The following is a 12388-nucleotide window of genomic DNA, read 5'->3' as shown; positions in this document are numbered from 1 at the left end:
TGATGTTAATCATCTCCGCGTGAGCAGTTCATCTCTCCGTTAAATTGCGTATCACAGTAAAAAATGATTTCTCGCTGTTCTCTTGTATTTTTCATCCTGTTTAGTGCAACACCACAAACCCTGAATGAAAACATGCCACTAGAGATGCCGGAAATGCTCCCCAGAAACAAAGTCATGACATTACGAGATAAAGTTGAATTGCTTGGTATGTAGCATAGACTGAGGTCTGCAGCTGCAGTTCCCAGCCCTGCCCCTCCATTCCCCGCCTTTTCAGACATAGGAGTCATCTTGTAAGCAGACAAAAACTTATAATATCAATAAGTACAGTACAGTACTGTATTTTCTCTCCCTTATGGTTTGCCTAATAAAATTTTCTTTTCTCTAGTTTATTGTAAGAATACAGTGTAATATACATATAACATACAAAACGTGGGTTAATAGACTGTGTTATCAGTAAGGCTTCCAGTCAACAGAAGGGTTACTAGTTAAGTTTTTGGGAAGTCAAAAATTATACACAAATTTCCGACTGTGCAGGGGTCAGTGCGTCTAACCCCTGCATTATTGAAGGGTCAACTGTACTTGAAAAAAGTCACTTGTAGCAGGAAGAATAGCATGGGAAAAGATTCAAGACCATATAGTTAAGTCTCAGATTTCTAGCTGGTGCATACATCAACTGCCTCTTCTCAACATACACCCTGCAAATCCTTTATTCCAGATCCTTTTTGTGAAAAATCAAACTATTATTTCCTATGATAAGATCTAAAAGAACTGACAGATGTTACTCTATACTAACAATCCCATTTTCACAAAGAAGAATCTCTGAGTTAGTTAAAAAAAAAAAAAAAAGAGGAAAATGAATTATGTACAATGTGTAGAAATAAATCTTGGCACACAGTACACGCTGTATTATATATTAGTTTCTAAGTCATTTCTCAACTGTTTAGGTAAGTAATTTTGCAGAACATGTAATAAAAAATTTAATAAAAACATTTTCCTTTCAATTCCAAACCTAATTTATAATTTAAAAATCACATTTACTTGTGCTGGTACAACTAGGAATCCATAAGCAAAAAAATTAAGCTAGACACAGACCTTATACCTTTCATAAAAATTAACTCTAAATGGATCACATGCCTAAATGTAAAATGCAAAACTATAAAACTTCTAGGAAAAACACAGGATAAAATCTATGCAGCCTTGGCAAAGTGTTTTCAAATACAACACCAAAGCCTATCCATAAAATTCGTAAGTTGGCCTTATTAAAATTAAAGACATCTGTTCTGACAAAGACACTGTTAGGAAAATAAAAAGACAAACCAAACTGGGAGAAAATATTTGCAAAACACTTATCTGATAAAGCACCTGTATATAAAATGTATAAAGAACTCTTAAAACTCAACAATAAGAAAGCAACCCCATTAAAAAGTGGGCAAATGATCTGAACAGACATCACACCACAGAAGATGTACAGACGAAAAGGAGCATGTGAAAAGATGTTAATATCATATGTCATTAGGAAATAGTAAACTAAAGTAACAATGACATATTACTACACACGTATTAGAATGGATAAAATCCAAAAAAACTGACAAAATCAAATGCTAGCAAAGATGTGGGGCAATAAGAACTCACATTCACTGCTGGTGAAAATGTAATAGTACAGCCACTTTGGAAAACAGTTTGGCAATTTCTTACAAAGCTAACCATAATCTTACCACAGCATCCAGCAATTGTACTCCTAAATATTTATCCAACGGATATAAGAACTTATGTCTACCCAAAAACCTGCACATGAATATTCATAGCAGCTTCATTCATAGTTGCCAAAAACTGGAAGCAACCAAAATATCCTTCAATAGGTGAATAAACAAACCATGATATATCTGATAATGATAGAAAGAAATGAGCTATTAAACCTCAAAGGGACATGGATGAACCTTAAATGTGTATTCCTAAATGAAAGAAGCCAGTCTGGCAAGGCTGTATGATTCCAATTATACAACATCTGGAAAGGGCAAAAGTAAAGAGACAGTAAAAAGATTCGTGGTTTTCTGGGAGAGGGGCTCACAGAGGTTACGAGTGAAGCCCAGGGGATTTGTAATGTGTTGAAATTATTTGGTATGACACTATGATCCTTTAAGGATAGCTACATCAAATTAAGCATTTGTCAAAACCCAAAGAACTTCACAGGACAAAGAGTAAACTTTAATGTATGCAAATGTAAGCAAATCATTTAGAAGGTCAAGGAATCCCAAGGTGGAATGCAAATTGTAACAAAGAAATCTAACTGTATTATAAATGGGTGCTACAATCTCACTGAAAAGGATAGGAGGAAAGGTGCTTGGCTGACTAACTCTAGAAATGAGTAGAGGCTGTGAGACTAAAAGCAAAAGGAATAGCACATAAACACTGTACTCTTGATGCTAAAGTTGTTTCCCATAGGAACACAGGTTAACAATTTGAAGGCTGCTATACATCTATGAAAGAAATGAATGAATAAGCAAATGTATGGCAGATGGTGCAAGCCAGGTTTCTTCTCACTGTTGGAGTAAGTTTACATATAAACAAGGGGAGAAGGCTAGAATGATACCTGTGGTAATGAATTAGCATTACAGATAAAATGTAAATTCATAGTTAAACATGGATACAAACTGTTACATAAAAATATGTATAGATATGTTCATATACACACATGTATTTCCTGCTTTGTCACATGAGAGAACCTAGAAGCAATGACACCGCAGAAGCAACAAGCACACCTAGCACTCAGATCTTGGTTTCTAACACCATTCCCCTACAAAATGATCCAGATTCCTTGGAGAAATGACTGATTCTAGGACCGTGGCAAGATGTATACAGATGAACCTAGAGCATCTCATAGTAACAGAAAGTAAGGAAATGCTTCCAAAAAAACAAAATTCACATTGATGGTAGTATGTCAAAGAGGCACTGGAGCCAAGCTGTAACAAAATAAAGTAACACTGGATTATAATCCAAAATATTTAGATAGATATTATATTTATATAATATATATACCCATGAGTCCAGAACAAAATAAATATGATTGAGTAAATAAACACATGGGGGAGAAGAGACAAATCTCCCATGGAGAAAAAAATCCAAGTAATTTATATAGATATTCTGCCTTCACAGGGGGAAGCATAACTTTCTACTCCTTAAGTATAGGCCATACACAGTCCTTCCAAGAGCACAGCATGAAAAAGGCAGAGAAAAGTGGAAAAACCTGATAAATACTACCTCAGCCAGGTGATAAAGATGAGTATCACAGTGACAAATCACGTTGATAGTATATACCCTTGATATGAGATGAAAATGGCACGTTACCTCTGTGATCTTTCTATCAAAAACCTATAATCACAGTCTAATCATGAGAAAAAACATTAGATAAATTCCAATGAAAATGCATTCTACAAAATACCCGACCAGTACTCCTCAAACATCACCAAAAACAAGGAAGCCTAACAAACTTTCACAGCCAAGAGGAGCCTAGGGAGACATTACAAGGAAATACATTTAGTGGTGTTCTGGATGGTAGGGTCCTGGAACAGAAAAAGGACATTAAAAACTAAGGAAATCTAAATAAAGTATAAACTTTGTTAATACTAATGTACTGATACTGGTTCATTAATAGTAACAAACACTAATATAAGATGTTAATAAGGGGGGAAGCTGGTATGGGGGTATATTGACACTGTATTTGTAACTTTCCTGTAAATCCAAAACTTCTGAGAAATAAGGTCTATTTTTTTAAAATCCCATTTAGGAATGCATCTAAAAAATACAGAAAATGTTGTAGTGAAGCACTGAACAACCTTACACTTTCTTGCATATATTCAACTTAAAATGTTTGCAACTATACCAATGCAGAATTTTGCTTACAAAAATATTTTCAATCACTAACAGCTGCAAACAATTTCATGTAGTATTAATAATTCTCAGGAGGGATTTACTATAGCCAGAGTACTTTAATGAAAATTCCACTTTTTCCCCCGACATACCTCTACAGATGTCCAAAAGTTTGTACCCTGTCATTAACTTATGTTGTTTTGTGATGACCCATGTAACTACCAAGTATGTTTCATACAACTCGGGAAAGCTGAATTGTATATAAATATTACATAAATCAGTGCTTAAATATTCATCCAATAGAACTTCAAGTATCTAAAGAGACAACTTTTAAAAAGCTATCATTTCCTATTCTGGATACTACGTTTTCTTATACAATCCTTGGTTCAAGTGACCTGCTACAGAATTAAAAGAGGTATGTAAAAGAAGGGAACAGAGAGAAGAATAAAAAGCAGTAGGGGAAAGGGTGGGAAATAGAGTGTAACAAAACAACTAGGATTTGGAATGTAATAAACACGAAGTAGACAGTAGCAAGCCTATGCCATAGCATAGAAAAGAACTGGTATCTGAAAAGAATCAGTATTGATAAAACCTTGAAAGCAGGAAAAAGCTAGAAACAAAAACAAAATGAATCTTTATGTTTGATCACAAACAAGCAAAATATTCAAAATTAGACATTAGGTTCCTGACAGGAAACAAAAGAAACATCACCCTATTAAGAGTGGGGCTATTAATAGTCTCAGTTAAATTACACTTGCTAGAAATGACTATATATAATATTCAATGACATTGGGAAGTGAAAAAAATTACAAAGAGAATGCACCAAGTCTTGTAAACAGCGGTTATTTCAGAATAGTAGAATTAAAAGCAAATTATATTTTCCTTCTTTTTTCCTGCTATAAAGTGAATGACTTGTGGTGCAATCTTACAAAGTCTCAATCTGTGTATTCTGCACTAAAGGCATTCTATTAACACTATTGTATTTGTGATACATTCTACCTTACCCTTTATGTGACAATTCTATACTGTTTTAACTTTCAAATTGTAAGTAAAAGTGTGAATTCGTGACCAAAAATTTTCCACACCAGCAAGTTAAGAACTACAGCAATATGTTTAGAAAACTGCGATCCCAAACAAAAAATTCTATACTAGGTGAGACAGGATGACATTGACTTTAATTCCAATAGACTCACTACCACATGATGTCCATTACTACTGCTCACTTTCCAGAACCCAAGGAGCTGTGGAAGAATAGAGTCCTTTCAATGAAGATAAACTAGAGGCAATATACAACATAGTTACTTTGAGAGGTTTTTTATTATGATTATTATTTTCAATATAAAGAAGCTGCCCGGAATTCTAACTCTCTTATTTCTCAAAAACGACAAAGCCAAAAAATCACACTCTTCACGTATGTGAAGTCAAGTTTTATCTGAACTCATCCTAACATATTAGCTCTTTTACCTATTCCTCTTACTATCTAAGGCAAGAAACCTTGAAAAGAGAAGCAGTAACACTTTCCACTGAAACATATTTTGTAAAGGAGGGTTTTAAATCCTAATGCTTCACCGCTCTAGATGTCTACGGATTTCAAATCCTAATACCATGGCGTCCTGCCCCCCGCGAGATTCCAACAGTACTAGGGGCCCTATGGGAGGAAGAGGATTCAAGAAACACCGCAGGAGAACGATCGGTGCAAAGATTTTGCAAACAGGTAGTCCTAGGAAGGAAAGTAAGAGTGAGAACATCGGAGAGAGCAGGGGGTACATGGGTGGGGAAACCCATTTCAAATGCATGAACTGATCACAACCGGAGAAAAGCCGTCTGTCTTCCCAAAAGTAAAATGGTGAGTAAAGTGGAGTAAGCTGAGAAAGTCAACAGCAATTAGGCAGGCATTGACAACGATTCCGAAACAATGAGCTATCTTAATTCGAGGGGGTGAAAGGGGGTGGGACCCTGTCCTAAAGGGTCATTTTGAAAAGAACCCCTCCCCATTTGAGGCGGGTGGGGAGAGCAGCTCAACAAATCCCAAGTCTAACATAATAAGCCGAGATCGGGATACTCGGTCTGCAGTCGCCCCACGGACCAGATGAGCGCAGGTGTATCTGCGGAAGCTCAGGTTACCACGAATATCACCGAGCCACGGCGAACCTTCCCAGCCCAGCCTCCCGGAGCCCTGGGCGCGGGTCTGCACGGGCCCCGCGGCTTGCCCGGACCCGGTGAGCGAACGCCTCTGGCCGCAGCGCCCTCGCGCACCTGGCTGCCAACACCAGTTGAAAGCAGTCAAAGTGAAGGGAGGCGGACGCGGCTCCTGGCACCGCTCCGATCCAGCACACAAAGGCGGATTTTTAAAATCGAGCGAGTCAAAGCCGCCGGACCCCCGGACCAGCGCCTTTCGCCAAGGGGCTCTTACCTCGGATCCGCCCTCGGGGCCACGGCTTTCTCCGGAGACGCCGCGATCCCAGGCGAGGTGGGAGGGGACCGGGAGAAAGCCCCCCAATCTGATTCGCGCCCAGCCAGTCGTCGGCGAGCCGCGGAGCCGCCTCCTGCGCCCAGCTGAAGAGCAGCGATCTCCGAGGCGAGCACAGCGCCGGCCTCGCGCCGGGCGAGACAGCCTCGCTAGCTGCTGCCTGTGAAGTCTGGAGCCGCCCGCCCGCTCGCGGCCAGTGCCAACCGCGCGCTGCGCATGCCCAGTGCCCGCGCGAGGAACGAGGGAGCGGGCGGGCAGGCGAGTGCGCGCCGCGCAGCCAGGAGCGGAATCCGTTCTCCGGGTCTTGCCGGCAGCCGAGCCGCGGAGTTCTGGTGGACTCCAGCGCTGGAGGCGAAGCGGCCGGTGAGGCCGGGTGGGCGGGAGATGGACCGGAGGAAAGGAGACGGGGCGCTGCGCCAAGTTATCAAGGCCGCAATCAAAGTCGGACCAAGGCAGCGAGCCGGCAGCGGGTTTTCCAGAAGTGCCCTAGCAGGACCGACTAGCAGGCAGGAGGCGCGGGAAGGAGCAAAGAGCTTGTGGAGAGCTTCGCCCCCCGGCGAGGGTGGACGCCCCGGGCGGAGAAGGCGCTCGGGTTGCAACACCCGGGGTCTGGCTGCAGCTCGTAACCCCTGCCCTATGGCGGCAAACAAGCCGCCCCTAATGACCAGCCAGCCTTCGTCTTCCTCCTCTGGCCCTCGGACCTATTTTCCCCCTTTTGTCACTTTCCTCTTTTTTTTTTTGTCTCTCCAACCCATGCGGTAAAACTGGTGGTGCCCAAGGCCCTCCATCGGGTCCCTGGGACTGTCCCAACTGCCGGTCCTTAGCTCCAGCCTGCAAGCCCAGACCCGCCTCGCCCGGCTGCCTGGGAGTCTATTTTTCTTGTAGCTCTTGCCAAAAGCCCTGATGTGGTTTGAAGTAGTGGAGGCTTCTTTCACTTTGTGCCTCTCGTGCCTTAACCAACCCTCGTAACCTCCTCTCTGAGTAGCTCATGGAGCCTCTAAAAGAGAAGTCCATCTTCTCATAGATACTGTGTTTTCTCACTCTTAAAACTCCTCATTGTCATAACTACTCCCCCAATCTCCCCATGCTGTCCTAATTTCGAAGTCAGTTGACTTCCAAAAGTCAACGAAAGCCTATAAATTAAACTTGGTTAAAAGAAATTGGACCTGCTTGCTTTGTGAAGCAAATAAAAGCACAGTCAGGAAGAAACGAGATAACATGCCAAGGTGGACATTAAAACCATTCTAAAAGTTGGAATCGATCTAACGGCTAAGTCCAGTCCCCTATTTTAAGTGGGAATCCTCTCTCCGATATTTCCACCACACCACTATCCACTTGAACATTTCCAATGTTGTAAATTTCTATTTTTTATCATTACATATAACCATGATTATTTGTTGAATATTTACCTATGCCAGAAACTGAGCAATTTATACACATTATTCCTAGTCCTTAAAATGAGATAGGCCTTATTATACCTATTAAACACATTAGGAAAATGAAACCCAGAAGTTTCCTTCTTTTTGCCAAAGCCAATGCTGACTGACGCCAGAATTAACAACTAGGTCTGCTTAACGCCATAGCCTGTATCATTTATGAACATCAAATCAACTTCTCTTATACTACTCATCTTGGTTCAGCCCCTAGAAACCACACAATATGAATCTCATTCTTTGTAGACATTGCAAGCTTTGAAATAGTAGAGCAACTATTAAGTAAACCAACAGATCTAATACATTTCTTCAAAAATTCTCTTTTAAGTGTTTTTCAAATAACAGTGAGCTGCCATAATCACACTACTCACCTTGCTTTGCGTGTGTTTTGCTTTTTCATTCTCCTCTCTAAATTGTGCACTCAGAATACAACACTCAAATACAGTGGGCCAAGAACTGAGTTCCAGTTCTCCAGCTGCTGATCAGCCACCCCTTTGATCCAGGCACACACTACCTAGATTCAAATAGAACACCCAAGTCTATTTCACATGAACTAAATTAAACCATATCTTCCACCTTACGTAGTCTATACTTCCACGTATTTAAATCTTCATTTTTGTTTTATTCTTATTAAATTTTATCGTGTTTGTTTTAGGACATAATTTCAGATAAATACTAGTGATCACTTTTAACATAACATTTGTAAATTTAATAAATATACCTTATTTGGCTCCATTTATGTCTAGTAAGAAACAGTAACACAGAACAGGCTTTAAAAAGAGCCTGTGATATTATAAAATATATATTTGGTCTTCATCCCATTTTCAGACATATAGCTCCTAAAATCCTTGAAATCTCCAAAGTGATGAATATCTTTTTGTATTTTAATGAATTGGCTGATGACTAGGGGCTCCTGGATAGCTTCAGGATGGGGACTGGTCATAGGAGGACAAAGGCATGATTAGTGTGTTGGGACTTTCAGCTCCACCCTCTAACTTCTGGGGTTGGTTAACATTAAGCTGATCACCAGTGGCCCATGACTTGATCAATCACGCCTACACAATAAAGCCTCCACAAAAAAATAAAATAAAATAAAAATAAAAATAATGGGTTACATGCACTTCCAGAGAGGGGAACATGAATAACAAAACACTTGGAAATTCCTGGATGGCAGTGCTCCCAGAAAGGGTATAAATCACCCTATGCATCCCTTCAACTGTATCCTCTGTAATACCCTTTATAAGAAAATGGTAAGCATGTTTCCCTGAGTTCTGTGAGCAGGTCTAGCAAAATAAACCCAAGGAGGGAGTCATGGGAACCCTAATTTCTAGTTGTTCAGTCAGAAGCACAAGTAAAGCCACCTGGGGCTTTTTTGATTGGCATCAAAGTCGGTGTAGTCTTGCAGGACTGAGCCCTCAACCTGTAGGATCTGACATTATCTCCAGGTAGATAGTATCAGAATTGAATTGAAGACACCCAGCTTCTGTCTGCTGCAGGATTGATTGATTGCTGGTAGGGGAAATTCTCACACACTTCTTGGTAACCAGAGTTTACAGAAGTCTTCTGTATTGATTGTTGAATAAGAAAATAGAAAAGGACACTTAGGTTTGGGGTTTCTTTTCCCCTATATCTTCAGACAGTCCACCGCCAAAATAGATCTCCAAGATAACAGTCAGTTATGAACCAATACTTTTCAAGCACTTTGGTTCATGCAACCATACCATAACCAACATGCAGTTCATGAAGTTTTTCTAGATGCTTTGCTGAAATAAACATTTACTGTTTCTGGCATCCCAAATCTACTGGTCCAAGAAAGTCTTTCAAAAAAAAAGGAAACTAGTTAGCTAAGATCTGTTTTCAGATTAACCCATTCTGGTATTAGTGATCCCCACTAAAACCATTGTTAATAATCTGGTTTATACTTTTGTTAAGAATCTATATCAAACTTACCTATTTGGAGTATCACTATACACAAGTTTTTCCTTTTTGAAAATCTCATTGGCTTAGGTTGGCATTTGGGATGAAAATGATGTAGGAATGATGTAGAATGGAGATAGATACCTGGAGTGAATGGGGCATTCAAAATATGGAGCAGGGCAGGTGCGTTGGCTCACATCTGTAATCCCAGCACTTTAGGAGGCCGAGCCCGACCGACCACCAGAGGACAGGAGTTCGAGATTAGCCTGGTCAACATGGCGAAACCCTATCTCTACTAAAAATACAAATGTTAGCCAGGTGTGCCAGTGCATGCCTGTAGTCCCAGCTACTTGGAAGTCTGAGGCATGAGAATCACTTGAACCCAGGAGGCAGAGGTTGCAGTGAGCCAAGATCATGTGACTGCACTCTAGCCTGGGCGACAGAGCAATACTCTGTCCCAAAATATAGGAGCAGAGTCTACAGCTGGGTGTTAATGCTACATACAGAAAATGTGGGGCAATTATAATGACCGAATTTTATCTGGGGAGTAAGAGCTATCTCCACATTACCCAAGAGTCAGAAGAATTCTTCAAACATCCCTGTTCACTCCCACTCCCCATTCTGATGTATGAGTATAATTTAGGGACTGTTGTGTATACCTCTGTAGACTCACAGCCTTAAAGCCATATAACGTAAAACATATCCATGAGTAAATCTAGAAAAGGTACACTGTAGCTTAGAATATTATTATTATTATTATTATTATTATTATTATCTAAATCTTCTAAGTATAACTTGGTAGACAAGTAATTTCAGGTTGGCTACCACCATTGTTATTATTTCACATTGTTGAAAGAACAAACCAAATTACATGGATTATTATATTTGTTCTCACTTTAGGAGGTGCTTGGGCTTGCTTCTTACTTTGTAACTGATATTTATATTTCTTGTTAGTTATGGTTCTTTACACCCATATGAGTTAACAAACTCAATTTGCTTTAGCCTTCAAATGTCAAAATGCCCTAATTTCTTTTGTAATATGTAACTGTAAATGTATAGAAAGTTTGAAGCATGACAGGAAGTATTCTTAAAAAGGAAATTTTTTCCAGATATATCCTCTATTTTCACCAAAAAGAAACTATATTAGTTAAAAATAAATAAATGCATATACAACATTGCTTACCCATGGATGATATCTTTTGCTTTTCCATCTTTTTTAATAATCAAGAATTAGTTTTCCATAAAGGGAAAAAATCCAACCAGTGTTACTTGAGTAAAAAGCACTGAAGTTCTGAAAAGAACTTGAATCTTTTGAAGAATTTAATGAGTGTGAAATGGTCATTCATTCAACAAATGCTTTTGGACTCACTAATAATTATAATTTGAAATAATAATTTAGTTGAATCCAGTAGTGTAGCTGAGGTTAGAGGGTAAATCAAGAGAGAATTTTGAAAGAAGGAAAAAGGGGAAAGAGACCAAATGAAACACATGGAAAAGGTAATGAAAATCTAAGAAAAAAGAGGAAACAAAATAAAATATAGAGGACATTGGGAACTCCTTCAGGCAAAAAACTCCCCATCTTATACACTATACTTAAATGTGTGTAGAGAGGTGGCATGTATTTTTTTAAGCTTCACACAGAAAGGTAAATTAGATGATTTGAAAAGTTCTCCAGCTACACATCACCTGGATCCTGCATAAAATATAGTTTGATATGCATTGTAGGACTCTGAGATAGTAAAGGGAATCTCTCAGGGTCCAAAATGAAAACAAAACAAAACAAAACAAAATTGCTGAGGCAGGTGGGGTGGGCAGTAATCTTTTAAATAAGACTTAAACTGGCTACAAGGTGAAGAAGCTAATCTTTTAAATCCCCTATTAGCTGACTCTGCTGGAAGGAAGTCAGTATAGTTTCAGGTCCTTGGGTCCACAAGTTCCTCTTCAAGAGAGATAGACAGAAATCCTCTTTGGAGAAAAATAACCTCAAATTAGTGTCCCAGAATTTCCCACAAATAAACATCAACCAAATAGGAATTCATAATCAAAGATCTCAAGCCATATAAGAAAATTCTGCTGACATGAGTGTTAGCAGAATAAATAAACATAATTTGATTTATGAGGCAAAAAAACTAATTAGCTATGATCTGGCTGTATAAAGAAATGAAAAATTAAAATCATAAATAAAAACCTATCTAAGATGACTAGGCATACATGAAAAAGAACCCACTAGAACTTTTGGAAAGGAAAAATATAACTGCTAAAATATAAAACCCCATAAATGAGTTAAAGAGTGAATTAAACGTAGTTGAAAAGAATAATGTAAGCTACATATGAAGAAATTATGCAGAATGCACCACAGAAGGTGAAAAAAGAAAATAATAAACATTAAGAGAGATGGAATATAGAGAATGTTAAGAGATTACTCACCTCTAATTAGAATCCCAGAATGAGAGACCTGGATCCTGCATAAAATATACTTTGATATGCACTGGAGTAAAGGCAAGAGCTAACAATGTTCCAAAATTAATATAGAACATGAATCTACACAAAAAGGAAGTCCTGGCTATGTACATGTATCAAGTAGGATACCTGAAAAGAAAATGAAATAGAGGCAGTACATATACAAGTATCACGTAAGTACATGAAAAAAAGCAAACCAATATAAACTACAGTGAAATTTCAGAACACCAAGGGAAAAGGC

General features: G+C 39.1%; 1 protein-coding gene across 2 annotated transcripts in view; it reads right to left on the bottom strand.

Moving 5' to 3' along the window:
- The window catches only part of EPS8 (epidermal growth factor receptor pathway substrate 8), a 171164-nt gene extending 164473 nt beyond the window's left edge, over positions 1-6691 (bottom strand). The window contains exon 1 of one of the 2 annotated variants that reach the window (XM_033222762.1): positions 6281-6691. The gene's annotated coding sequence lies outside the window, so the exon portion shown is untranslated. The remainder of the gene's footprint in view (positions 1-6280) is intronic. The other variant, XM_033222757.1, reaches the window with a different exon arrangement.
- Positions 6692-12388: the final 5697 nt, after the last annotated feature.

Source organism: Trachypithecus francoisi, unplaced genomic scaffold (assembly GCF_009764315.1).
Source record: "Trachypithecus francoisi isolate TF-2019V2 unplaced genomic scaffold, Tfra_2.0 Lachesis_group11, whole genome shotgun sequence".
Lineage (NCBI taxonomy): Eukaryota > Metazoa > Chordata > Mammalia > Primates > Cercopithecidae > Trachypithecus > Trachypithecus francoisi.
Note: the sequence above shows the minus strand (reverse complement) of the source record. Positions and strands in the feature narration are given on the sequence as shown.